General features: G+C 42.1%; 1 protein-coding gene across 8 annotated transcripts in view; it reads left to right on the forward strand.

The window, feature by feature from the left end:
- The first annotated feature begins 276 nt into the window (after window positions 1-276).
- The window catches only part of ARK2N (arkadia (RNF111) N-terminal like PKA signaling regulator 2N), an 80,982-nt gene continuing 54,008 nt past the window's right edge, over window positions 277-27,250 (forward strand). For 3 of the 8 annotated variants that reach the window (XM_053571698.1, XM_053571699.1, XM_053571700.1), the window contains exon 1: window positions 277-577. The gene's annotated coding sequence lies outside the window, so the exon portion shown is untranslated. Of the gene's footprint in view, window positions 578-6,603; window positions 6,730-27,250 lie in introns of all 8 variants that reach the window. The other 5 variants (XM_053571696.1, XM_053571697.1, XM_053571694.1 and 2 more) reach the window with 4 other exon arrangements.

Below are 27,250 nucleotides of genomic sequence, written 5' to 3' on the forward strand. Positions count from 1 at the left end.
AGGGAGCTCCATCCTTTTCTTAAGGCATTGTCCGTGGCTTTTATTGACTGGCTTCCCCACTTTCTGGGAAAGACATTTCTGGAAGGGAAACAACCTGAACCAAAGGAGAGCGCAGGAAAGAAGCCAGGGAAGCCGGCGTCTGCACGCCCGGCGACCGAGCGCCTGTTCCTCTCCGCCAGGTGGCGGTGTTTGGTTTCCCCCACCCGGCCTCGGGATCGGGTCCCCAGAGGCCCCCGCCGCAGAGGCCGCTCTAGCCGACCAGCTCGGGCTCTGTGGTTCCGGGCGGAAGTGAGGCGCAGAGCAGAACGGCCTCTGGTGACATTTTCTTGGGGCGGCGCGGACGACTGAAGGGACTTGGTAGTGGAGGCTGCAGACGCGGCGAGGTTCACTTTAGTCCCGGCAAGTGCTGTGGCCACGACTCTCTGCTTGCCACTGGGGTTTGTGCCGAGGAGGAGAAGGCGGCAGTGGCCGCAGCGTCCCGAGTCACCGCGGCCGGGAGAGTCCCGGCCGTGGGGTCGGTGCGTGCCCCGTCGGGGCTCGCGGAGCGGGTGAGGTGCGGAGCCTCTGCGGAGCACAGGTGAGGCAGGAAGGGGCGCAGGGCCGCGGCCTGGCCACTGGTCGAGCTGCAGGCCCCGGTCTGTCTCCAGGGAGGGGTCCGGGCGAGTCGGAGGGGTGCGGGCCGCACGTGAAGGATCTGCGGCGTCTAGTCGCTGGGGTCCTAACCCGCCCGGCTGTTGGGCGCCGGGGGTTCGCATCCAGAGTTGGCAGGAGGCGCGGCCCTGGTGGGAGCTGACAGCTGAACAGCTCCGACCTCCTTTTCGCCCGCTGCCGCTGGTGACCCTCGCGTCCTCCCGGTCCAGCTGAGTTGGCGCCCCCCTTCACCCTCTAGTTGCTGGGCCTCCTCGAAACGAGTCTTTTTCTGCCGGGACTAAGCGGAGGCAGGGGGTGCCGCAGCTCCCGGGGCGCACGGAGAGCGGCTTCGTGATCCTGGAGTTATCTTCCAGGGACTTTACGGCACCCTCGTCCCGCGAGGGAAGCAGTGGCTGCAACTCTGGGAGCCGGGGTGGTGGTGGTGATGCTGGGGTCTGGCGCCTACACTTGCCCCCACGGCTGCTGCCTTGGCCTTGGAGGAGGTAGAACAGGCTTTCTTAGGCTTAGCGCCGGTTGCATCTAGACGCTTCCACCTTCGGTCCTCCAACGCCTCAGGTCAAGGGGAGCGATGTTGTCAGTCTCTGGAATTGACCTCTTTAGGAGAGTTTGTTAACTTTATTTAAAAACCGGCGAGTATGTGTATTGACGAGCCCTGGATTAAAGACTATTTCCTTCCCTGAATCTTCCCTGAGAGTTATATTTCCCAGGAGCACTTCGTACTTTTTTTTTTTGTAGCACGAACCTTAGTGTATCATGCTAGCAGCCCCTATCGGAACTGCTTGTCATTCACTTTTAAATTGTCCTGCTTTGTCACAAAAGAGATGCTCACTGGTTGAAGGAAAGAACGTCTGTACTAGTCCTCCCACAATCTGGATCCCAGATTCTTCACCGCTTGGGCAGTTTGTGCTTGGATGGGTTTTTCAGTTTCTTTCTTTCTTTCTTTCTTTTTTTTTTTTTTTTGCGGGAGCTCTTGCTTTCTGAATCCTTCCACCCAACAGAATGGAAATTCCACTGATGATGCTTTGTCCATGTAGGGCCTCTTAATTACAAATACATCTTGCAGTTTTGCTTAGATTATTATTATGTAGTATCATTGGCACATGCTAACAGTTTGAATCACTCCCTTTCTTCTCTTGGGATATTTTAAGAATGGAGGCTATTAACGTTCTAATGTGGTTTTGCTGACCCTGGCAATCCGGATTCCTTCAGTAATCAGAGCATTGCCTTTTGGTTTAACAAGCATTTTTAGAGGGCTGCAATTGATACATACTACCTGATATCCTGAGGAATCACGTCACTAACCATTTTTTAAATAGGAAGTAAAATATTTTTGTTTAATGATATGCTCAGTACAATGCCTAGTTGAGTGCTTTGGTGCAACTGTAGGTACCCAGTTAATATAAAATTATGAATTAAATTAAAAATCAGGAAACCAAAATGGAATTGATTGCAATGTTTGCTGCTTTAAAAATAACCATAATGGGTCCGGTGCCTGTGGAGTGGCTAAGGCGCCAGCCACATACACCTGAGCTGGCAGGTTCAAGTCCAGCCTGGGCTGCCAAACAACAATGAGGGCTGCAACCAAAAAATAGATGGGCATTGTGGCTGGTGACTGTAATCCCAGCTACTCGGGAGGCAGGCAGGAGAATTGCTTGAGCCCAGGAGTTGGAGGTTGCTGTGAGCTGTAATGCCATGGCACTCTACCTAGGGTGACAGCTTGAGGCTCTGTCTCAAAAAAAAAACAAACCAAACAAACCAACCTTTATGGAATTTTATGCACTTCCATTAAATGTGAAATAAAAATATTTCTTAGACACTTCTAAATTGATTTCCTTTAGAATGCTGTTGGGGCCAGGTGTGGTGGTTCACGCCTGGAATCCTAGCACTCTGTGAGGCTGAGGGTTGGTGGAGACAAAGAGCCCTGCGTTGTGGTGGGAGCCTGTAGTCCCAGCTACTGGGGAGGCTGAGCTAAGAGAATTGCTTGAGCCCAAGAGTTTGAGGTTGCTATGAGCTATGACACCATGGCACTCTACTAAGGGAGGCAAAGTGAAACTCTGTCTCAAAAAAAAGCGGTTCGGTTTTTTAAAAACATTTTTAAAACTTCAAACCACATCTTTTTCGTAATGTTTACATGTTACAGATTTAAACTTAAATATAATCTGAAAGGCAGGGAAAAATGTCAAGGTAAACACTTAAAGAACCAGCTAAATGAGATTTTTTTTTCCTTTTTTTTTTTTTTTTTTTGAGACAGAGTCTTAATATGTCATCCTCAGTAGAGTGCTGTAGCGTCACAGCTCACAGCAACCTCAAATTCTTGGGCTTAAACAATTCTCTTGCCTCAGCCTTCCAAGTAGCTGGGACTACAGGTGCCCGCCACAATGCCTGGCTATTTTTTTTTTTTTTTTTTAATAGAGTGGTCTGGCTCTAGAACCTACTCTCTTTTTTTTTTTTTTTTGTGGTTTTTGGCCGGGGCTGGGTTTGAACCCGCCACCTCCGGCATATGGGACCGGCGCCCTACTCCTTGAGCCACAGGCGCCGCCCATTGCCTGGCTATTTTTCTGTTGCAGTTGTCATTGTTGCTTAGCTGGACCAGGCTGGGTTCAAACCCACCATCCTTGGTGTATGTGGCTGGCGCAGTAACCACTGTGCTATGGGCACCTAGCCTAAATGAGATTTTTTTTTTCTTTTGCAGACAAGCCTCAAGCTTTTGCCGTAGATAGAGTGCAGTGGCATCACAGCTCACAGCAACCCCCAGCTTCTGGGCTTAAGCGATTCTCTTGCCTCAGCCTTCCAAGTAGCTGGGACTATAGGCACCCACCACAAGGCCTGGCTATTGTTTGGTTGTAGTTGTCATTGTTGTTTTGCAGGCCCCGGGCTGGATTTGAACCCGCCAGCTTTGGTGTATGTGGCTGGTGCCTTAGCCACTTGAACTACAGGTGCCGAGCCTAAATGAGATTTTTTTCTTAGGAAAAAAATTTTTTTCTGACACTTTTTTTAGTGGAAAATGAGGTGGACTGGATTTTGGACCTGGAAATTTTTCCCATTGTTAGCTGCTTGTTAAATTCACAGGATAGTTTTTACTAATTCAGTTTATTTTACTCTTACATGCATTTACGTGGGAATAGCTGTCATAATGCTCCTGTTTTATAGTCTTCATGATTAATTCAAAACTCAAATATTAAAGACAAATTCAGCTTTACGTTCTTTGCCCAATTCAGTCTTGGCTGCCAAAGTCAGAAAGCAGGAGGTTGCTTTTTTCTTGGGTCTGTAGCGGGATTTAGGTTCTAATTTAATTCAATTCTATTAGAACTGAATGCTCAATGTATATCCTGCAGAGGTTTCTTGCTCCTAATACTTACAGTAGCATTGGTATTTAAAATCTCTCTCTCTTTTTTTTTTTGGTTTTTGGCCGGGGCTAGGTTTGAACCCGCCACCTCTGGCATATGGGACCAGCGCCCTACTCCTTGAGCCACAGGTGCCGCCCAGTATTTAAAATCTCTTTACTGCTTGACTAGTGACTTCTGTGAGCTTGTATAGTTACTACTTGTGTAGTTGCTAGGATTCCCAGTCTTGTGGTTTTGTTTTGTTATGTGCACGAGTAGACTCGATATGTAGCCAATTTGAGTAATTTTTTCCCCATCTCTTTAAAGTTTGGAATTGGTATATGCTAGAGAACTAAACTTTACATTCCGTAGCTTTGGAAAATCATCTTAGATCTTTCTGATTTTCCTGCATGTAACCAAGGATATAAAAATTATGTAATCAAGGGCAGCGCCTGTGGCTCAGTGGGTAGGGCGCCAGCCCCATATACTGAGGGTGGTGGGTTCAAACTCAGACCCTGCCAAACCGCAACAAAAAAATAGCTGGGTGTTGTGGCGGGCGCCTGTAGTCCCAGCTACTTGGGAGGCTGAGGCAAGAGAATCACCTAAGCTCAGGAGTTGGAGGTTGCTGTGAGATGTGACTTTACGGCACTCTACTGAGGGTGACAAAGTGAGACTCTGTCTCTAAAAAAAAAAGAAGAAAATAATGTAGTCAAGTTTGCTGAATTGATAGTACTTGAGGAAACCTACAGAAGATGAAAAATGTTTTTTTTTTTTGCAGTTTTGGCCGGGGCAGGGCTTGAACCTGCCAACTCCGGTATATGGGGCTGGTGCCCTACTCCTTGAGCCGCAGGCGCCGCCTGAAAAATGTTTTTTCTTTTTTTCAAGCGTACTGATTTCACTATTTTATATTAGGAAAGAGTTTGGGAGCAAATAATTTCTTATGTAGCTGTAATTATGTAGGCAAAATGAAATGGACATATAATTTGAATAAAAAGTTGTGAGGGAAAAAAAGCTATTGAGAAAACTCAGATGACAAAATATTCATGTGGAGCCTCTTTATTCTCATAACACGATTTTACTATTTATTGTGTGCCAGCAGTGCTGAATAAGACCAAAAAGGTCTAGCCGGGCGTTGTGGCAGGCGCCTGTAGTCCCAGCTACTTGGGAGGCTGAGGCAAGAGAATCGCTTAAGCCCAGGAGTTGGAGGTTGCTGTGAGCTGTGTGAGGCCATGGCACTCTACCGAGGGCCATAAAGTGAGACTCTTGTCTCTACAAAAAAAAAAAAAAGACCAAAAAGGTCTCCTGGTGCTCCAGGAACTTAACATTTCAGGTTTGAGATGGATTTCCAGGTGAGCATTCACAGAGTTTTCACAGGGGTGGATAGGGTGGATGGAGGCAGGGCCAAATTGTGAGGGTACCTTAATCTGCTGATGGTTTATGAATTTTTCTTCTTTTGGGGAAGAAAAAAACTCAGGTAGATGTAAAGGTAGATATATAGATATGCATTCCTTGTTTCTTCTTTATCCATCCTTTTAAGTGAGCAGAAATTGTATTGGTTTTATTTATTTGGGTTTGGTTTATTTATTTTATTTCCTCGGTCATCAGATTAAATTCGATAGCCCTTTCCTTTTCCTTTTCTTTCCTTTAGAGTAAATTTGATAGTCCTTGTCCTTTTCCTTTTTTTTTTTTTTTTGAGACAGAGTCTCACTTCATTGCCCCAGGGTAGAGTGCTCCGGTCTTAGCTCACAGCAGCCTCAAAACTCCTAAATTCAGGTGATTCTTCTGCCTCAGCCTCCTGAGGGATTACAGGTGCCAGCCATGACACCCAGCTAATTTTTTTTTTTTTTTAGTAGAAACGGGGTCTTGCTCTTGATCAGGTTGGTCTGGAACTTCTTTTTTTTTTTTTTTTGTAGAGACAGAGTCTCACTTTATGGCCCTCGGTAGAGTGCCGTGGCCTCACACAGCTCACAGCAACCTCCAACTCCTGGGCTTAAGCGATTCTCTTGCCTCAGCCTCCCGAGTAGCTGAGACTACAGGTGCCCGCCACAGCACCCGGCTATTTTTTTGTTGCAGTTTTGCCGGGGCTGGGTTTGAACCCGCCACCCTCGGCATATGGGGCCAGAGCCCTACTCACTGAGCCACAGGGGCCGCCCATTGGTCTGGAATTTCTGAGCTTAAGTGGTCCATCCACCTGGGCCTCCCAGAGTGGTAGAATTACAGCCCCCTGGTGGGCTTCTTTTTCCTTTTCTTTCCTTTCCTGTCTCTGGCCTATGCGTGAATGCCATGGCAATCTCAGACTTGGGGGCTCCAGATCCTTCTGCCATAGCCTACAAGTAGCTAGGACTATAGGTGCCTGCCACAATGCTTGGCTAATTTTTTTTTTTTTTTTTTTAGTAGTGATGGAGTTTCACGCTTGCTCACTCAAACTTCTGAGCTCAATTCATCCTCCTGCCTTGGCCTCCAAAACTGCTAGGATTACAGATGTGAGCCGCTGCACCTGGAGGATAACTATTTTTCTTTAGTTGTCAAGTTATAGTCTTGAATTTAAATTCAACTGTTGTCACGAAACTTTTCTCTGAGTCCTTTTGGTCTTTATCTTTATTTGTACCTCCTCTCCTTACTCTTTCAGAATTTGTATGTGATTCAACTTAAGGGAAAGAAACATTGTTTTTGCTTCTGTGTGGGCAGCTTCTCAGCAGAACTGGGATTGATGTTCAGTCAGTCAGTTTTCACACTCAGCCTACAGGACCTTGTGGTAAGAAAGGAGCAGGGTGAAACTAAAAATTATTTTGCTTGTTTTTGTTCGCTTCTATATTTCTGAACTGCTGGGAGAGGAAGTGTGTGTTGTATATATTAGGCAAATTTGTCAGAACATAGTAGTAGCAGCTGATAATAGAAAATATTATTTAAAAATATATAAATATTATTTAAAAATAACCAATATGACTTAGATTTGATTATTTGTCTTTTTTTTTTTGAGACAAGCTGTTGCCCCAGGCTTTAGTGCCTTTGTCTTAGCTCACAGCAACCTCAAGTGATCCTGTCTCGCCCTCCCAAGTAGGTGAAACTATAGGCACCCACCACAATGCTCAGCTAATTTTTGTTTTCTTTTCCTTTCTTTTCTTTCTTTCCTTTTTTTAGTCTCACTTTGTTGCCCTTAGTAGAGTGCCATGGCGTCAACCTAGTGGGTTGAGGCCACTAGGCAAGAGGCTAAAGTATTCCTCTTGCCTCAGTCTCCCAAGTAACTGAGACTACAGGTGCTGGCCACAACACCCAGCTGTTTTTATTTTATTTTATTTATTTATTTTGAGACAGAGCCTCAAGCTGTCGCCCTGGGTAGAGTGCTATGGCATCACAGCTCACAGCTCCTGGGCTCAAACGATTCTCTTGCCTTTTGCCTCCCAAGTAGCTGGGACTACAGGCGCCTGCCACAACGCCTGGCTATTTTTTGGTGGCAGCCATCGTTGTTTGGAGGGCCTGGGCTGGATTCGAACCTGTCAGCTCAGCTGTATGTGGCTGGCGCCTTAGCCACTTGAGCCACAGGTGCTGAGCCACCCAGCTGTTTTTAGAGATGGGGTTTCACTCTTATGCATACTGGTCTCAAATTCCTGAGCTCAAGCAATCCACCCCCCTCAGCCTCTCAGACTGCTAGTGTTACAGGCCTGATCCTTGCACCCAGTCTCTTTTTTCCTTTGAGGCAGAGTCTCACTGTGTCGCCCTCCGTACAGTGCTGTGGTGTCACAGCTCACAGCAACCTCCAGCTGTCGGGCTTTAAGCGATTCTCTTGCCTCATCTTCCCAAGTAGTTGGGACTACAGGAGACCACCACACCACCAGCTGTTTTTTTTTTTTTTTTTTTTTAGAGACAGTGTCTCACTTTATGGCCCTCGGTAGAGTGCTATGGCCTCACCCAGCTCACAGCAACCTCCAACTCCTGGGCTTAAGCGATTCTCTTGCCTCAGCCTCCCGAGTAGCTGGGACTACAGGCGCCCGCCACAACACCTGGCTATTTTTTGGTTGCAGTTTGGCCGGGGCCGGGTTTGAACCCGCCACCCTCGGCATATGGGGCCGGTGCCCTACACCAGCTGTTTTTTTATTGCAGTTGTCACTGTTGATTTTAGCTGGCCCGGCCCGGGTTTGAGCCCATCAGCTGTGGTGTATGTGGCCGGCGCCCTACCCACTGAGATACCGGGTGCCGCTATCAGGCAGGTCTTGAACTCAAGAGATCCACCTGCCAGCTTCCCGAGTGCTAGGATTACAGGTATGAGCCACCATGCCCTGCCTGATTGGTTGTCTTATTCAGGATTTGTGGCTTTAATTATACAGTATTTATTTGAAGTTTCTTTTTTCTTTCATGTCTTTATTCAAAACAAGGTCTCTCATTTTTCTTGCTCAGACTCTGTCACTTAATAGGTAGAGGGGGTAAATCCTTAAGTTATTAACTTACCTGTAGTAAAACTTACTCAGATGAGTAATTTCTCGTTCTGTGAAGATTAATCAAAAATGGAAATCTGTCAGTAGACTGCGTGCATGTATATGGGTGGTATTTATACTTGGTTAAATTAAAAACCCATTCACTGAGCACTTATACTCAGATTGGTATGAGTACGTAGATAAAAGAAACTGTTTCTGTCCAAGGAACTCATCCTAATGAACCAGATGATTCCTAAGTTTCCTTCTTGCTCTAAAATGTGGAGAAGAGAAAGTAGGTTATAGAAAGGAAAAGTACTGTATAGCAAAACAACTGTAGTATGGAGCTAAGTCTTTTCCTGTATAAAATTGTATGTAAATAACTGGTTGGAAAACAGCATTTTCCATAAATGGGTCTCTAAGCTTAAAATGACTGGAGAATTGAATTTCCTTTTTGTACTGCCAGTTCGTTTGCAAAATACTTTTTTTCTCTGCTTGTAATTCCAGTCCATGTGTTAATTTCTGATTGTTCAAAAAGCAACAAAATTAAATCTGTTACAATGTATTCATACCAGCCATTTCTAAGTTTCTGTACAAACTAGGATTGTGTTTAGGTAGTGTAGGAATTAAGTTTTCATTAGCATAGTTAATATTAGGGAAATAAGATAGTGACCAAAGGAATCTGTGGAAGTTATTTTTTTTTACTGAGTTGTCTGGTTTAAAAAAATGCCTTTTATGATATTTGGAGTCAACATTTTGTTAGGTGCTTTATAATTAGAGAAAGGTATTGTTTGGGATAGGGAAGTTGGGTGTGGACTAAAAGTTTAGGAAAACAGGATTGTTTTCCTTTCTGTATTAAGAACAAAAACCTCATGTGGTTAAGATTTTAAGCAGTATCCTGTCTGCCTTAGCTTTAACCTATTATAGAAAGCATAATTTTTTCTTGAGTCAACAATTTATCATCAAGGGTTTCCCATTATTTTTCTCCTATTGAAATCAACTAAACAAACTTATCTGAGAGTATGTATAGCAGATAGATTTTTGGCAGTGTTTATCTTGAAGACCTCAGGATCCAGCATATGGTGATCCATGTTCCTGTGAGCTGTCTTCTGAGTGAAGTAGAAAATGGCCAGAGTAGAAATCTTATGGAAAATTTAGAACCTGTGTTTTAAATTATTCTTTTCTTTTCTTTTTTTTTTGAGACAGAGTCTAACTTTCTTGCTCCAGGTAGAGTGCTGTGGTGTCATAGCTCACAACAAACTCTTGGGCTCAAGTGATCCTCTTGCCTTAGCCTCCTGTGTAGCTGGGACTATAGGCGCCTGCCACAACTCCAGCAATTTTTTAGAGATAGGGTCTTGCTCCTGCTCAGGCTGGTCTGGAATTCATGAGCTCACACAGTCCACTGGCCTTGGCCTCCCAGAGTGCTGATATTACAGGCATGAGATAGTCTCACTTTGTTGTCCTGGGTAAGTGATGTGGTGTCATAGCTCATACCTCAAACTCTTGGGCTTGAGTGATCCCCTTGCCTCAGACTCCTAAGTAGCTGGGACTGCAAGTGCCTGCCACAAGGCCCAGCTAGTTTTTCTATTTTTAGTAAAGATGGGGTCTCACTTTTGCTCATGCTGGTCTTGAACTCCTGAGCTCACGCAATCCACCTGCCTCGGTGCAGAGTACTAGCGTTACAGGTGTGAGCTTTAAATTATTCTCGATTTACCTGTACTTTTGTCCTATTTATAAAGCTTGTATCAGTAGAGAAAAGGTTGTTTCATAATCAAGCAAAGCTGCTCCTTTCTCATGTTGCAGTCTTACAATTTATTTATTCTTTTCTGTTTTTGAGACAAAGTCTCACTTCGTTGCCCCTGGTTCTAGTGTTGTGGCATCATAGCTCACAGCAACCTCAAACTCCTGGTCTCAAGTGATCCTCTTATGTCAGCCTCCCAAGTAGCTGGGACTACAGGTGTGTGCCACCATGCCTGGCTAGTTTTTCTATTTTGAGTGGACATGGAGTCTCAACTCTTGCTCAAGCTGGTCGTGTACTCCTCTTGAGCTCAAGCAGTCCACCTGCCGTAGCCTTTGGGAGGGCTAGGATTACAAAGGTTAGCCACCATGCCCAGGTACAAAAATCACAATTTATATTTCAGTTCTAGGTAGGCCAAGTTCAGAACATTATGGATAAATCTATGCAGCCATATTAATTTTAGTGTTCCCTTTTCTGTATTCAGACTCCTTAACACTCTAGTTTTTCAGTCAACTTCAAAAAAAAAAAAAAATCTTTTTTTAAAAGAGGCAAGGTCTTGGCTCAGCGCCTGTAGCTAGCAGGTAAGATGTCAGGCACATACACCAGAGCTGGCGTGTTTGAACCCAACTGGGCCTGCCAAACAATGACAACTACAACAAAAAAATAGCCGGCACCCACCACAAAGCTCCTAATGCTAATTCACGATGCCTGGATATTTTTAGAGATGGGGGGGTCTCGCTCTGGCTCAGGCTGGTCTCGAACTGTGAACTCAGGCAGTCCACCTGCTTTGGCCTCCCAGAGTGCTAGGATTACAGGTGTGAGCCACTGCGTCCGGCTTTGCCTGGCTATTGTTAGAGATGGGATTTTGTTCTTGCTTAAGCTGGTCTGGAACTCCTGAGCTGAAGCAGTCCACCCATGTCAGCCTTCCTGCATACTAGGATTACAGGTGTGCGCCACTGCGCCTCCCTGATGCGTAGGATTTTAAAATGGCCCCTTAAATTTTAAAATATAAAGTCAGGCTCCGTGGCTCTCACCTGTAATCCTAACACGTTGGGAGGGTTGAGGTGGAGTGTATTGCTTGAGTTCAGGATTTGATGATCAGCTTGAGCAAAAGCAAGACTCCATTTCTACTAAAAATAGAAAAGGAGTGTCGGGGCTTGGTGCCTGTAGCACAGTGGTTACAGTGCCACCCACATGCACTGGGTTCGAGCCTGGCCCAGGCCAGCTAAGGAACAACAACTGCAACAAGAAAATAGCTGGGCGTTGTGGCTGGTGCCTGTAGTCCCAGCTACTTGGGAGGCTGAGGCAAGAGAATCATTTGAGCCCAAGAGTTTGAGGTTGCTGTGAGCTGTGATGCCCCAGCATTTTACCGAGGGCAACATAGTGAGATTGTCTCGAAAAAGAAAGAGTGTTGGGAATCCAAGGCATGAGCCACTGTGCCCAGCTTCTATTTTTTAAAAAGTTTCTATAATTACTTTATTTGTTTATTTTCTACCTTATAAAACATAAAGGGCAGGGACTTTGTCTCCTTGGTTGCTATATCTGCAGCACCTAGAATAAAACACATAGTAGGCATTTGATATTTGTTGAACAACATATAAATTTGTAGACAACCAAATTTTAAATATCAACCTTCAGATACTTTAGAAAACTTGTTAAAAGAGACTGTATTATAACTTTATCATTTTTTGTTTGTTTGATTTTGAGACAGTCTTACTTTGTTGCCTTGGTAGAGTGCTGTGGTGTCATAGCTCGCAGCAACCTCAAACTCTTGGGCTCAAGTGATTCTCTTGTTTCAGCCTCCCAAGTAGCTGGGGCTACAGGTGCCCCACACAACATCTGGCTGTTTTTTAGAGATGGGGTCTCTCTCTTCATCAGGCTGGTCTTGAACCTGTGAGCTCAGGCACTCCACCCACTTCCACCTCCCAGAGTGCTAGGATTAAGGTGTGAGCCACTGCACCCAGCCCATTTTTTTGGGGGGGGGGGTGTCTTGCAATGTGCTTTAGGTTGGCCCCCAACTCCTGGGCTGCTCTGCCTCCCAAGTAGCTGGGACTACAGGCACATGCCATCATGTCTGGCTAAAACCTTATCTTTTAAGTGTATAACCTAATTTATCTTTTGTGAAGATCCAAATGTTCAGGACTTTTATGTTTGGTTAAAAGAGGCTTCTAGTGTAGCATGATCTAGTCTTAAGCTAAGAAGCAGGTTAGAAGTTCAGAAACTGTTCTAAATATATCTGTCTAAATCTATCTAAATATATCTTGGCCATTGACCTACATATTCTTTTTTTAGAAATGAGGATTATCCATTTTAGGTTAGCTATGAGCAATAATTAATAAAAATAATTAAATGTTCTGAAAACCTAAATAGAATTGTTTAGAGGTAGTTATCAGCATGGGCCTTTTATCCTTTGCAATGTTTTAAAATTACAATTTTTTTTAAAAGCCTACAAATAAACAATAGGCATTCATCAATTAAAAAAGTTGTTAGGGACTAAAGTACTCTTTTGATGGGTTTTTGAAATGAGGTTGCCTATTTTTTTTGATTTTTAAATGTTCCTCGAAACTTTTTGAAAATGGTAAGATTCTTTTATGCTGTGTCTAAAATTTACCAACAGCACCCGTGCGCCATTGACACCCTGTAGTGTAGCTTTGAGGTACTGGTTTTCAGTGCTGAGAAGCAAAGGCCAGGGTGGTACAGATTGTTTCCATGTTGCCTTATCCATGAAGTCTAGAGTCTAGTAGTTGAGAACTAACTGCCCTGATTTTCTTTATGTTATGCACCTAGGTCCTATGAAGATGGCTAGGGTGTGAATGCATCATCTATACTTTGTTAAAGAAAAAATGAGATTTAATGGGTTGGTTTAACTGTGATAAGTTCAATGTGCAATTGGTCACTGGCCCACTTGGATCTGGGGGGGGTCATTTAATGTTATTTAGGCATTGTTTTTCTCTCTTTGTGTACTGGCTCTGCATACTGCTTTGGGGCTTAGTTTTCAGTTTCCTCTAATGTAGGCAAAGCTGGTCTCATCAGCTCTAAACTAATAAGTTTCCTCAGCATTAAAAAATAATGATAATACTTTATTTTTTAGAACAGTTTTAGGTTTATAGAAAAATTTAGCATAAAGTTTCTATATACTTCCCCATCACCAGCAGAATTTGTACTAGTTATAACTTCTTTTTTTTTTTGAGACAGAGTCTCAAGCTGTTACCCTGGGTAGAGTGCTGTGGCATCATTGCTCATAACAACCTCCAACTCTTTGGGCTCAAGCGATTCTCTTGCCTTAGTTTTTCTATTAGGGTCTCGCTTTTGCTCAGGCTGGTCTTGAACTCATGAGCTCAAGCTGTCCACCTGCCTCGGCCTCCCAGAGTAGCTAGGATTATAAGCGTGAGCCACCTTGCCAGGCTTCCATTGATAACTTCTTGCCATTAGTTTGGTGCATTTGTTACAATTGGTGAGCCAATATTGCTATATCAGTAATCTTAGTTTATATCAGTGTTCACTCTTTTTTGTGTTGCGTGACAGTGAATAACAGTTTTATGGGTTTGAACACATGTCTAATGTGAAGTATCAATATTCCCCCACTGGAATGGTCTATTTGTTACAATTGATGGACCTACATTAACTTGTCAGTGTCACCCAAAATCCATAGTTTGTTTATACAAGTATTAGGACTCACCTTTGGTATTATACATTTTAGGGATTTAGGCAAATTTATAATAGCGTGTATTCACTTTTATAGTATCATGCAGAGTAATTTTACTGACCTAAAGAAACCGCTCTGCCTCTTCATTCCTTCCTCTCCCCTAACCCCTGGCAACCACTGATCTGTTTGCTTCCTCTGCAGTTTTGCCTTTTCCAGTATGTCACAGTGTTGGAATGATGCAGAGTGTGGCTTTTTCAGATAGGTTTATTTCACTTAGTAATATACATTTAAGTTTCTTCCATGTCCTTTCATGCCTTGATGTTTGGGTCAGTACCAACATTTAGAGACAAATAAAAATCAAGAAACCTAAAATCTGTGTAGGTGGAAACAAATGAAACCTTTCTAGCAATACCAATAAGCCAACTAAGTTGAAATCTGCATGGGTGAATCAGAAAGAACACTGCCTACTGTGTTTCTTAGAAGTGAAGTAATAGACCATAACACACTCTTTCTCAAATCTTTCATGGTGACCTACACATCACAGTTTGTTTTTTTCTTTTTTTGAGAGAGAATATTGTTTTGTCACCTTTGGTAGAGTGCTATGGTGTCATAGCTCACAGCAACTTCAAATGCTTGGGCTCAAGTAATTCTCTTGCTTCAGCCTCCCGAGTAGCTGAGACTAGGTGGCCACCACAACGCCCAGGTGGTATTTTTTTAGAGGCAGGGTCTCACTCTTGCTCAGGATAGTCTTGAACCTGTGAGCTCAGGCAGTCTACCTGTCTCAGCCTCCCAGAGTGCACATCTCATTTCTTATCACTGAATAATATTCTTTTGTCTGGATATGCCACAGTTTGTTTATCTATTCATCTACTTCGAGACATCTTGGTTGCTTCCTTTTTTTTTTTTTTTGAGACAGAGTCTTGTTTTGTCGCCCTTGGTAGAGTGCTGTGGTATCATAGCTCATAGTGACCTCAAAGGCTTGGGTTCAAGTGATTCTCTTGCTTTAGCCTCCCAAGTAGATGAGTCTAGGTGGCCACCACAATGCTCAGGTCTTTTTTAGAGACAGGTCTCACTCTTGCTCAGGCTTGTCTTGAACTTGTGAGATCAGGCATTCCACCCGCGTCGGCCTCCCAGAGATTACAGGTATGAGCTTCCATGCCCTGCCTTGCTTCCAATTTTTGGCAATAAGTTTCCACCATTTTGATTGAACATCACAATATTAACAGAATTATTATAGAAGCACCCTTTCTCTTGATTACCATTCGTAGCAAATATTTATTGAATAGCTCATTACTATAGGGTGTAGTGCTGGGAGGTATTCTGTAGGGTGGGGAATGGTTAGGAATGTGGGCTCTGGAATGACTTCAGTTAAAATCCTGACTCTTAGCCTGGCTCAGTGGCTGGCTCACACCTGTAATCCTAGCATTCTGGGAAGCTAAGAGGTGAGTGGATTGCTTGATCTCAGGAGTTTGAGACCAGCTTGAAGAAGAGGGAGGACCTGTCTCTAAAATTAGCTGGACTGGCCAGGAATAGTGGCTCATGCCTGTAGTCTCGGTCTCAAATAAAAATAAATAAAATAAAATTAGCCAGGTGTTGTGGCAGGTGACTATAGACTCAGCTGCTCAGGAGGCTGAAGCAACAGGATCCTTGAGCCCAAGGGTTTGAGGTTGTACTGGGCTATGATGCTCTAATACTCTACCCAGGACCACTGAGTGAGACTCTGTCTCAAAACAAATAAACAAAAAATACTGACTCTTCAGTATTGGCTCTGTGAGTTTGTAAATTCTGTATCCTTGCATCTTAGTTAATACTAAACTTCAGGGGTTTGAGTCTAGTGTCTCTCATATTTCTTGTTTATTTTGATTTTTTTCTCATGTCTTTTTATGGAATAGAGGTTTAAGATTCTCTTGTAGTCCTTTTACTCTTACTTTTATTTATTGAAATGACTCTTTTTTTTTTTTTTTTAGATAGAGTCTTTGTTGCTCAGGATAGAGTGCCATGACATCAACCTAGATCACAGCAACCTTGAACTCTTGGGTTCAAGCAATTCTCCTGCCCTGTCTTCCCGAGTAGCTGGGACAACAGATGCCTGACAATGTGTGGCTAATTTTTCTATTTTTAGTAGAGACAGGGGTCTTGCTTTTGCTCAGGCTAATCTCAAACTCCTGAACTCAAGGGATCCTCTCGCCTCAGCCTCCCAGAGTGCTAGGATTACAGGTGTGAGGCACCACAATTAGCTGTCTGCTATGTGGTTTTTAAGCTGCAGCATTAGACCTAGATACTAAGGTAACAACCTTATAGAAACTTATTCATCAGTCTCATAATTGTATCAGGGCAGATCTCTATATTGTGTGTCAAACCTAGTGGCTCTGTTTTTCTGATCCAACCCTGATTTACTCATTTTCTAAAGACTACCATGTGACTGCTTTCTAATCATTCTTATAAGCATAAATGGAAACTGGCGGTCATTTAGATTCAGTTCAAGATTTGCCAGGGACAAGATGTCAGGACCTGGATTTGCAGAATACAGTTTTCTTTTCTGTTTTCTCTCCTCTCCCTCTCCTTTTCCTCTCCTCTCCCCTCCTTTCCTCTTTCCCTCAGTAAAGTGCCATGGCAACTTCATACGTAGCTCACAGCAACCTTAAACTCTTGGGCTCAAGTGATTCTCTTGCCTCAGCCTTCCAAGTAGCTGGGACTACAGGTACCCACCATAACCCCTGACTATTTCTTTTTTTTTTTTTAGAGAAGGGATTTCGCTCTTGCTAAGGCTGGTCTTGAACCTGTGAGCTCAGGCAATCCACCCACTTTGGCCTCCCAGAGTGCTAGGATTACAAGAGTGAGCCATAGCACCTGGCCCCAGATTTTTCTTAGAAAAAAATTAGAGTCTGATTTGATTTAATTTAAAGTTAGTAGCAGATAACTCAGCCCCTGATTCTTTTAGTGGTTTGACATCTATTTACTACTTTTGAAAATTAATGGGTGTAGAGTTTTAGGAGAGAGGGAGTAGGTAAAGAATTTGCATACTGGACAGCTTTGATGGCTCAGGCCTGTAATCCTTGCACTCTTGGAGGCTGAGGCAAGAGGATCCCTTGAGTTTGGGAGTTGATAGAGCAAGACTAACCAGAATGACAGAGTGAGATTTTTGTCTCAAAAGAACAACAACAACAAAAAAGAACTTACATATTGAAAGTAAGGGTGGGCTTGTATGAAAGGTTGATTTGTAGTGTTTTTTACAGATTTTTTTTTTGGGGGTCACAGGTTTATGTAGTTTTTAGTATCAATTAAGTAAAAAAAGACTGAGGTAATCCTGGAAAAAAGTGTCAAATTCTATTCAAAACACAAGAGTTCTCTTTATAAGCCTTATCACTTACTTGGTCACTTGGTATTTGAAGCTAGATTAGGTAAGTAAAATTTTCATGTTTGGATCAATTTTTTATTATGAGGGGATAGGCAGGATCACTTCTGACTTTTCTTTTCTTTCTTTTTTTTAAATTTTGTTTAAATTTAAATGGTTAAATTTCTGCACCAGGGAAAATGTAGCCTCTACCTCTAGTAGGCAGAGGCTTTCCTGTTTTATTAGCAAAACATTGATCCTCTTTAAATTTGCTTTTTTAAAATTAGCCAGGTGTTGTGTTGGGCACCTGTGTCCCAGCTACTCAGGAGGCTGAGGGGAGAGGATTGGGAGGTTGAGCGGGAGGATCGCTGAGCCCAGGAGTTGGAGGCTGTGAGTTCGGCCAACTCCACTGTACTCTAGCCTGGGCAACAAAGTGAGACTCTGTCTCAAAAAAAAAAATTGCCCTTTTTGGGAGTATAAGTGAAAGCCACTTTTAGTTTAAGCAGGGTATTGTTTTGTGCAAGAGAGCAGAGATAGAATTAGTGAATTATCTAATACATGTGCATATGAAATAGCAGTATAAGTAAACTGATTCACATAGGTCATATTTCAGGCATTAGCTTCATGTATTTCTTACAGTTCTAGGGTGGTGATATAAAATAAATAAATGCAAGAGTGCTAGCAATTAGAATTCTCTATTTTACGTGACTATAGAGCAAAATTTTTTTCTAGAAACTATCATTTAATGGGGTGTGCTTTTGCCAGCCTACATGTCAGCTTGTGGTTTCAACGGAAAAGTGCCTGTGGAAATAGTAAATTTGTAACAGCAGAGAACTTCAGTTTGCATTCCTTACATCTGGAAGGACAAAACACTTTTACTTTATTCATTTATTTTAATGGAAATGTTGCATCATTATAGTGGTAGTAAAGGATGTTTAATGATGATGGTTGTTCACAAGGGGATAAAATTGAAAGGAGTAAAAGGCAAGCCTTTCTACCACTGTATTAAGTCCTTAGTGATTTTATGCATTGCTATGTCAGGACCCTCAGAGGATTTCCTGTAGTGGTTGGTTTTAGGCAAGACTTCATTAATCACGGTCCTTTCTCATAATTCTAAGTTCATAGGAAGTTGTTAACTGTCAAAAAGAGCATTTCAAGGAGGAAAGATTCTCTCTGTGTTTTATGGATATCGTTGTCTTTTTTTTCCTCCTTGAAAAGATAATTCTTTGCCTACTACTTTATACACGAAAGCAATGGGTTCACATCTTTTTTACTTTAATGTTTGTTAACGTCTCTTCTTTGCTCACTCTATGCTTTCTCCCTGGATGAGCTGATGTATTCAACGACCAGCTATCCTTATATCACTGGATGTCCAAATCTTTTATTTGAGACCAGTGTTCTTATGAGGATTATTCAGTCCAAACCCAAGGTGATTATTTCTCTACCACCTACCTTTTTACTCACCCGCAGCCAACATGTAAGCACTCAAAAAGTGGTCTTGTTTGTTATACTTAGAAATAAGACTCAGAATTTTTTCTGAGTCTTGTTTTTGGAATTCTCTTAGTGATTATGACATGGATTGTATCTGTGTCTTCACAGACTTCTTCAGATTAATAAATTCCAATAAAATTTATATAATCATTGCTCTAGTGGAGCTCCATTTCTTACCTATTTTTATGCTATTATTTCCACATGTTTTATCTATGTATAAGTCTAACAATACAGTGTTATCATTATTACTTTGCGTGGTCATCTTTTATAAAAGAAGAAATAGGTTGTAAACTCTTTTAAGTTAAGCGTATGTTTACTACTTTATGTCATCATTATTCCTTTTTGTGGATTCAAGTCGTTGTGTGGTGTTCCCTTCTTTTAGCCTAAAGATATTCTTTTGTATTTCTTGTAAAGCAGATTTGCTACCAAGAAAATCTCTTGCACTTGTTTATCTGGTAATTTTTTTTCCCTTGGTCTTCATTTGGAAAGAATGGTTTTGCTGGATATAAAGTTCTTCATTAATAGTCTTTCCCACATACAAAACCCATTTTAACACTTTGTTCCATTACCTTCTGGTCGCCAGGGTTTCAGATAAGATATCAACTGAATTAGGGTTCTTTTATGGATGTTGTGTTATTTTTCTTTTGCTGCTTTCAAGATTTTTCCTTTTTTTGTCTTTTACTTGTTGACTGAGGCAGGGGGAAAAGCAGATGTGTGGACTCTGCCCCAGTAATACTGTGCAGGCATTATCCCGGCAGTCTGTGATAAGTATGAAGCTACTAATTACAACCCCCACTGCAGCAGATGTTTCTGTTATCTAAATGCCCAGAGGATGCATGTTGAACCTATAACTTCCTTGACCTTATGTTGTCTTTGAGGACAGGCGGCCATGCACCAAGGGCATATGCTGGCCTGACCCTCCCTAAATCACAAGATTTTCACATGCACACAAGCCCAAAGACTGTATAAAAAGAAGGCCAGAAATTGAGTCAGTAGGCTTGGTTTTTGGGACACTAGTCCATCGAGTCTCCTGGCAGGCAAATAAAGCCACTTTTTCTTCCAGCTGATGCCTGAGTCTTTTTGTCTGCGTCAGCTCCTGTGATGTGATTTTGATGTGTCTATGTGAATTTCTGTGATTATTACATTTGAGATTTGTTAAGCGTTTTGTGGATTATTATCATTTTAATCAAATTTAGAGAAAGTTTTGGACTAGTATTTTTTCAAAATTTTTTTTGTCTTGGTGTCACGACTGTAATCCTAGCACTCTGGGAGGCTGAAGTGGGTAGAGTGCTTGAACCCCATCTCTAAAAACAGCTGGATGCTGTGGTGAGCTCCTATAATCCTGTAATCCCAGCTACTTGGGAGGCTGAGGCAGGAGAATCACTTGAGCCCAAGAGTTTGAGGTTACTGTTGAGCTATGATGTCAGGGCACTCTACCCAGGGTGACAAAAATAAACTGTTTCAAAAAAATTTTTTTTTTGTTTTTCCTGCCTCTTAATTTTTTGGGGTTTCCATTGAATATACCGCGTTGGCATTCTTCATATTGTCCCAGAGGATCTGTTCATTTATTTATCTTTCATCTTTTTTCCTTTTGCTCTTCAGATTGATCAAGTTCTTTTGATCCCTCTTCAATTTGCTGTTGAGTGCTTTTTAGAGAGGTTTTCATTTTTCTTTTCAGGTTTTTTTTTTTTTTTTTTGAGACAGAGTCGTACTTTGTTGCCCTCTGTAGAGTGCTTTGGCATCACAGCTCACATTCACACCTGTGGGCCCCCACTCCTGGCCTAGGCAGTCTTAATCTTAATAGCTTGGAGTACCCTGGTGCACTCTTCTGGTCATAGCTCACTGTAGCCTTGAACTCCTGGGCTCCAGACGTCTTCTTATTTCAGCTTCCCAAGTAGTTGAGACTAAAAAGCACATGACATCATGCCTGGCTAATTTTTAAATTTTTTGCAGAGTTCCAGTCTTGCTGTGTTGCTCAGGCTGGTCTTAAACTCCTAGGCTCAAGAGATCCACCCTCCTTTTTCAGCGTCCTGAAGTGCTGGTTTTATAGGCATGAACCACCATGTCTGGCTCCTTCTTTCTTGATAATTGTGCATTAAGGTCTGTTTTACTTGTTGCAGATAGAGATAAATTGGCTGGAGTGGTAGTTGGTTATACAATTTTCTGTTCTTTTCCTCAAATCCTTTATATGTCCCTATATATGGAGAATAGATACCCAACAATGACAGTATACATTTAACTTACCTGCATTGTACAGAGTGCTGTAAAGGAAGATAGTGTGAGTAACATACGTTTAGCAGCGGTAATAGTACTGTGTAATACTGCTCAAAGTTAACCAAAGAAGTGGTTATTCTAATTTCTGTGAAGAGCAGCAAGCAAGAAGATGGCCCAAAATGAGTGTGAAAAGCAGGAGATCTGAAACAGCTGTTTATGTGACATTGATTGTAGCTGGAGAGAGCTGGAGGTATGAATGGTCCAACATAAAACTGGAGAGAAGTGTAGCGGTATTGTAACTGATATTGAACAGGGGAGAGCAATTATAGTTTTCCTTTTAAGTTTGTGTTAATGGTCTTTGTGTTTAGAAATTCTATAAATTGTTGCACTTAACAGTTTTTGCAAACCCCCAAGCCTACCTTCTTTTTTGGCTTGTATTAAGCTTTACCCACTAAGGTCTGACCTGAAATGAATTCCCTGAACTTTTATGCATTTTTAATAGTACCCTCATTCAGCTTTAAACTTTTCACTTCCTGTCTTGTCTGTGGGCGTATGATGTTTTCATTTCTTTTTTTTTTTGTAGAGACAGAGTTTCACTTTATTGCCCTTCGTAGAGTGCCGTGGCGTCACACAGCTCACAGCAACCTCCAACTCCTGGGCTTAGGCAATTCTCCTGCCTCAGCCTCCCGAGTAGCTGGGACTACAGGTGCCTGCCACAACGCCCGGCTATTTTTTTGTTGCAGTTTGGCCGGGGCTGGGCTTGAACCGCCACCCTTGGTATGTGGGGCCGGCGCCCTGCTTACTGAGCCACAGGCGCCGCCTGATGTTTTCATTTCTTGATCTGTGTATTCAACTTCTGTTATTTTAGTTTCTTGAAGAGCATAAGATTAACGTATATTTTCATTGTCCAGAATTAGTCTAGTTTTTTAGATTATTGTATATACTCCCTTTTTTAACGGGAGAGATAACATAAGATAAATCTCAGATGATCCTTAACTGCCCCCTCCCTTTTTTTTTTTTGAGACTTAGTCTCATTTTGTAGACCCAGGTAGAGTGCCTTGGCATCATCGTAACTCACAGCAACCCCAAACTTTTAGGCTTGAACAGTTGTCTTGCCTCAGCCTCTCAAGTAGCTGGGATTACAAGTGCCACTTCAATGACTGGCTAGTTATCATTATTATTATTATTATTATTATTATTATTATTATTTTTTAAGAGATTGGGGTCTCCCTCTCCCTCTCTTAGGTTAGGAACTTCTGAGCTTAAGCATTACACCCACCTCAGCTTCCCAAAGTGTTGGGATTATAGGCACGAGACACAGCACCCAGCCATCTCTCACTTACTTAGAATGTAAAAGTAAAAGTTTATATTAGAGACAGGGGAAGGAGTGGAGGAAGAAATGAGAAAGAGAGAAGAGAGCAGAGAACTGGAGTAAGAGAAAGGAAGATGGGGGTGGAAAGAGAAAAGTAGCAAATGGCCTGGCATCCCAAAGAAAGAAAGGCAGAATGCATGCCCTGAGGTCCAGTGGGTAACTGAATTTAAGGGCAGGAAAGTAATTGGAGCCAAATTCACAAGGTATTGTGAGTGTGAATGCTGTGTTAATCTTTTCCTCAGGCAGGTTTGCAGACAAACATTTTTTCCAGCTGTTTTCCAATAGTTCATCCATCAGGGACACTCAAGAATCACTTGAGGCTTAAAGGAACAAATTCTAAAATACAAAAGGAACTGGGGAATGTAAAGAGCATTTATATTTTGTTTTTGTCTGTTGTTCCTCAGTGAACTGAAACCTACAAGAACTACCATTTTGTTGGATCTTCTTATCCCAACCTGGGGCTTTGAAAAATACCTTTTTAGCTGAGTGTGGTGGTGTGCACCTGTAGTCTCAGCTACTTGGGAGAATAAGTCCGGAGGATCACTTGAGCCTAGGAGTTTGAAACTGCAGTGAGTGATGATCATGCCATAGCACCTCAGCCTGGGCAACAGAACCAGACTTCATCTCAGACAAAGTTGTCACACTTGCCTTGTAAAAATATTGTTTTGCCTGCTGTTTTGCTGCTGATAGAGAGCAGGTTGGTGAATTCTGAGCAAGATTAAATATGGAGAAAGACAGGTTATGATTGTGAATATGTCTATTGAGAAATAAATGATGGAGGTTGTGTCTATCATCAGATATGGTGAATAGTGGCCAGGCTAGAAAACTGTTAAGCAGATAGGATTAATAGGAATTAGTGAATGATGACATGGAGTAAAGAGAAGGATATCATCAAGGATAAGTCTTAGGTTTTTAGTGTAGCACATGGGATAATGGCAGTAGTAGTGCTATTTTCTGAGCTACATAAAGAAAGCCAGAAAAGGAGCCAACTGGGTAGATTGCAAATGACTAATTTGGTTTTGAATACGACGAGATTATGGTATTGCAGGAAGACGAGGCCCAATAGAGAGAAAGAGCACCCAAACATCATGTTTATAAGAGGAAGGGTTTATAAGAGGAAGCCATTGAGTGAGGCACAGGAGAATTCAAAGTGGTCATGCTTCCCATCTGACTCAGTCTCCTTTTTTATCCCCAGTCAGAAAGTTCCAGCCCACAGGTACCTTTCTCATGGGTCAGTTTGAACCAAGCTGGAGAAGGGGGCTCTGGCTTTTACAGAATCAGGGCTTTCGTAGAAGCCGAAGCAAGTGATGGCCTCCAAGTCCCAGGAAGTTAAGTTTTTACAAATTCCTGAGAGCTGAGTCAGCGCGGGGAGGACCTTACACGTATGTCCTTGGGGTATCCTTGAGAAGACCTCTATTCTCTTAGACTTTACTTTTTCTGGATATCCTCTCTCAATGGTACCTTTGCAAAATCTAAATGTAAATGTCAACTGGGTATTTGGGTAGACTGGTATAGAGCTCAGAGAAGATCTGAGCTGTTGAAACAAAATTATTAGTGTAGGGATGGTACTGAGCAATTGAGTTTAGAAGAGTTCACTTTTGTGGTTGGGAAAGGACCTATCCCTTGGACCAAATCCTTTGGTTTGGTAGAAAAAGTTAAACTTGCTAAGCAGACTGAGAAGGAGCAGCCAGAAGAATAGGGAAGCCTTGAAGTGAAAGAAGGGCATTAGTTTAGGGAGTGGAGAGGGTGGCCAGGCATACAATGCTGTCTGGACGTTAAAATGAGGGCCAGAATATGTTGGATTTAGAGATTGGGGGATCATTAATGACCATGGGAAGAACTATTCCACTGGTTTGATAGAAGCAGATGTCAGATTGGATTTGATTATGAGATAACTCTCATAATGAAATTGGCTGTGAAAGAAAAGAGTGATCCCTGGAGAGGGAGATATGAGATTGAGGTAGTAGGTAGAAGTATTTTAAAATTGAACAAATGAATGGCCCAGTCAAGTGTAAGAAGTTGATGGAATCAGAGGAATAATCAATAATATAAGGTTCTAGGGAAAAAAGAAGGGAATGAACTTTATTTATTTATTTTTGCAGTTTTTGGCCAGGACTGGGTTTGAACCCACCACCTCTGGCATATAGGGCGGTGCCTTACTCCTTTGAGCCACAGGCACCACTGGGAATGAACTCTTAATACTCAAGCCATGTGTTTGGGTGGGGGGGTGTCCCTGTAGAATGGAGTGAAGGAACGGCATGGGAAGAATGCTGTTCTGATAGGTAAAATGTTCTGTTTAGTACTTGATTGTATATTTACTGTCAGCCGTAATCCAGAGGGTTGAGACCCTATTATCCCATTTAAATGATGCAATTCTCATTTGACAGTTTATCATTTTCTACTGCCACCTACATGATTCCCCCTTCCAGAAAAATCTACTTTTTCCTTTTCTGGCCCAAAACAATACATGTAGTAAATTATCTGGTTGCTCAGAAAGATTAATCTTTAACATAGACATCTTTCTCCCCTGTGTTTAGAACACTTCATTCTTGGGCAGTGCCTGTGGCTCAAGGAGTAGGGCACCGGCCCCATATATTGGAGGTGACAGGTTCAAACCTGGCTCTGGCCAAAAACTGCAAAAATAAATAAATAAAATAAAAAAAAGATTAACAAAAAAAAAAGAACACTTCATTCTTCACTGCAGGGAATTATTAGACTTTGTATTTCCACTTCCTGTGACCTTCCCCCATATATATTATAATTTAATTAATTATAACAAAATTACACGAGGAGAAAGCTAGTAGAATTTTCACTGAGCAAATTTAACCTTAAAAGTGATCTGACATCCTGGTCATAAAAAGCACAACTCCTTTTTCTTTAGAAGACTTTTCAGAAGACTTTAATGTCGGAGTGGTATATGTTACAAAGATCAAGAGGTACAAAGCTGCATAGTGTCTTTTATTTATTTATTTATTTATTTTGAGACAGAGTCTCAAGCTGTTGCCCTGGGTAGAGTGCCATGACATCACAGCTCACAGCAACCTTAAACTGTTGGGCTTAAGCGATTCTCTTGCTTCAGCCTCCCAAGTAGCTGGGACTACAGGCACCTGCCACAACACCTGCCTATTTTTTTTCTGTTGTTGCAGTTGTCGTTGTTTAGCTGGCCCGGGCAGGGTTCAAACCCGCCACCCTCAGTGTATGTGGCTGGCACCTGCCGACTGAACTACAGGTTCCGCCAGTGTGTCTTTTACTTCTTTTCCCTCATTTTCCCTCTTCCCTCTTTCCTTCCCAAGGCAGCTGGTATTTTCATTTTCTTAAGTATCCTTCCAGATATTCTGGGCATCTACAAACTCATATCCATATGATTTTGTTTTTTATTTACACAAATGGTGCCATGTACCTTTTTTGTTCATTTAAAATTTTTTTTGTGAGTATTGTTCCATATCACTATATAAAGCGCTTTCTGGGTGGCACCTGTGGCTCAGTGAGTGGGGCCCCATATACTGAGGGTGGTGGGTTCAAACCCAGCCCCAGCCAAACTGCAACAAAAAAATAGCCAGGCATTGTGGTGGGTGCCTGTGGTCCCAGCTTCTCAGGAGGCTGAGGCAAGAGAATAGCCTGAGCCTAAGAGCTGGAGGTTGCTGTGAGCTGTGACGTCGCTGCACTCTACCAAGGGCAACGGGGTGAGACTCCGTCTCTAAAAAACAAAACAAACAAAATAAAGTGCTTTCTAATTTTTTAGGGTCATGTCGTGTGGCCATACCTTGAGGAGCTAACTGGGGTCATATTTATGATTGATGTCAGTCTTTTGGGACTTACGGTTTTTTCCATAATACTGGTTACTAATTTAGGCAGAAGATATTAAATCCCAGTTAATACTTAATTTGAGGAACTTGAAATGAAAGATAGTCATTTGATTGATGTGCCATATTGAAAGCCATTGATGTCATGTTTTCTTACAAGGAAAATCAATCTAGATTTATTTTTGCTACTCATGCATCTTATTTCCAGAAAAAACAAGAGTTTTATGGTCATTTTTAACAAATTTGCTTTTGAGGTTTGTCCTTCATGGTGGACATTAATTTCATTTGAGTATATTTTTCAGATGCTTTAACTCAGTGGTTCTCAACCTTCCTTGATGCCTTGGTCCTTTAATACAGTTCCTGTGGGTCACGACCGACAGGTTGAGAACCACTGCTTTAAGAAGAGTTTTAATTTTAGAATATATAACTTAATTCCCTATAGCATCAACTCTCAGAAAATCTTGGGTTTATTTCTTGTACCTGGGAGTTTTTTATGTCTGTAAATATTTTATGTTTATATGGACAGCAGGCTTCATTTATGACAATCGTTTGTTGATTTAACTTTTACTCCCTCTGTTGGCTTTCAGAGGTGTTACCTTTTTTTTTTGATATCGATGTTAGGAAAAATATGCTTATTTCCACTTAACTCCAGAATTAATGATATAGATATGGTTACGAAGTAGGCTACACAGTAATGTTTTAAATTGAATGTTCCAGTACCATGGAACATTTGAGTGCATTAGTACTTCACTGTATATTTATTATTGTCAGCTGTAATCCAGAGGGTTGAGATCCTATTAGCTCATTTACAAATTTGCCAGGCACATTCTGGTTTTCATAAATACGTTAAGGAAACTATCAGAATGCCTATTTTATCAGCAGATGATAACAAGGCTATGAAAAATAAAAACAGATGTGTTGTGTGCCTGTAGCTCAGTGGTTAGGGAGCCAGTCACATACACCGGGCAGGTGGGTTCCAACCTGGCGCAGGCCTGCTAAGAAAAAACGACAACTACAACAAAAAAATAGGCATTGTGGTGGGCGCCTGTAGTCCCAGCTACTTGGGAGACCGAGGCAAGAGAATCACTTAAGCCCAAGAGTTTGTTTGAGGTTGCTGTGAGCTGTGACGCTACGGCACTCTACCAAGGGTGACATAGTGAGACTCTGTCTCAAAAAAGAAAAAAACAGTTGTATAGAATATTTGTGTTTTTTTTTTTTTTTTGTAGAGACAGAGTCTCACTGTACTGCCCTCGGGTAGAGTGCCCTGGT

This window comes from Nycticebus coucang, chromosome 19 (genome assembly GCF_027406575.1).
Source record: "Nycticebus coucang isolate mNycCou1 chromosome 19, mNycCou1.pri, whole genome shotgun sequence".
Taxonomy (NCBI): domain Eukaryota; kingdom Metazoa; phylum Chordata; class Mammalia; order Primates; family Lorisidae; genus Nycticebus; species Nycticebus coucang.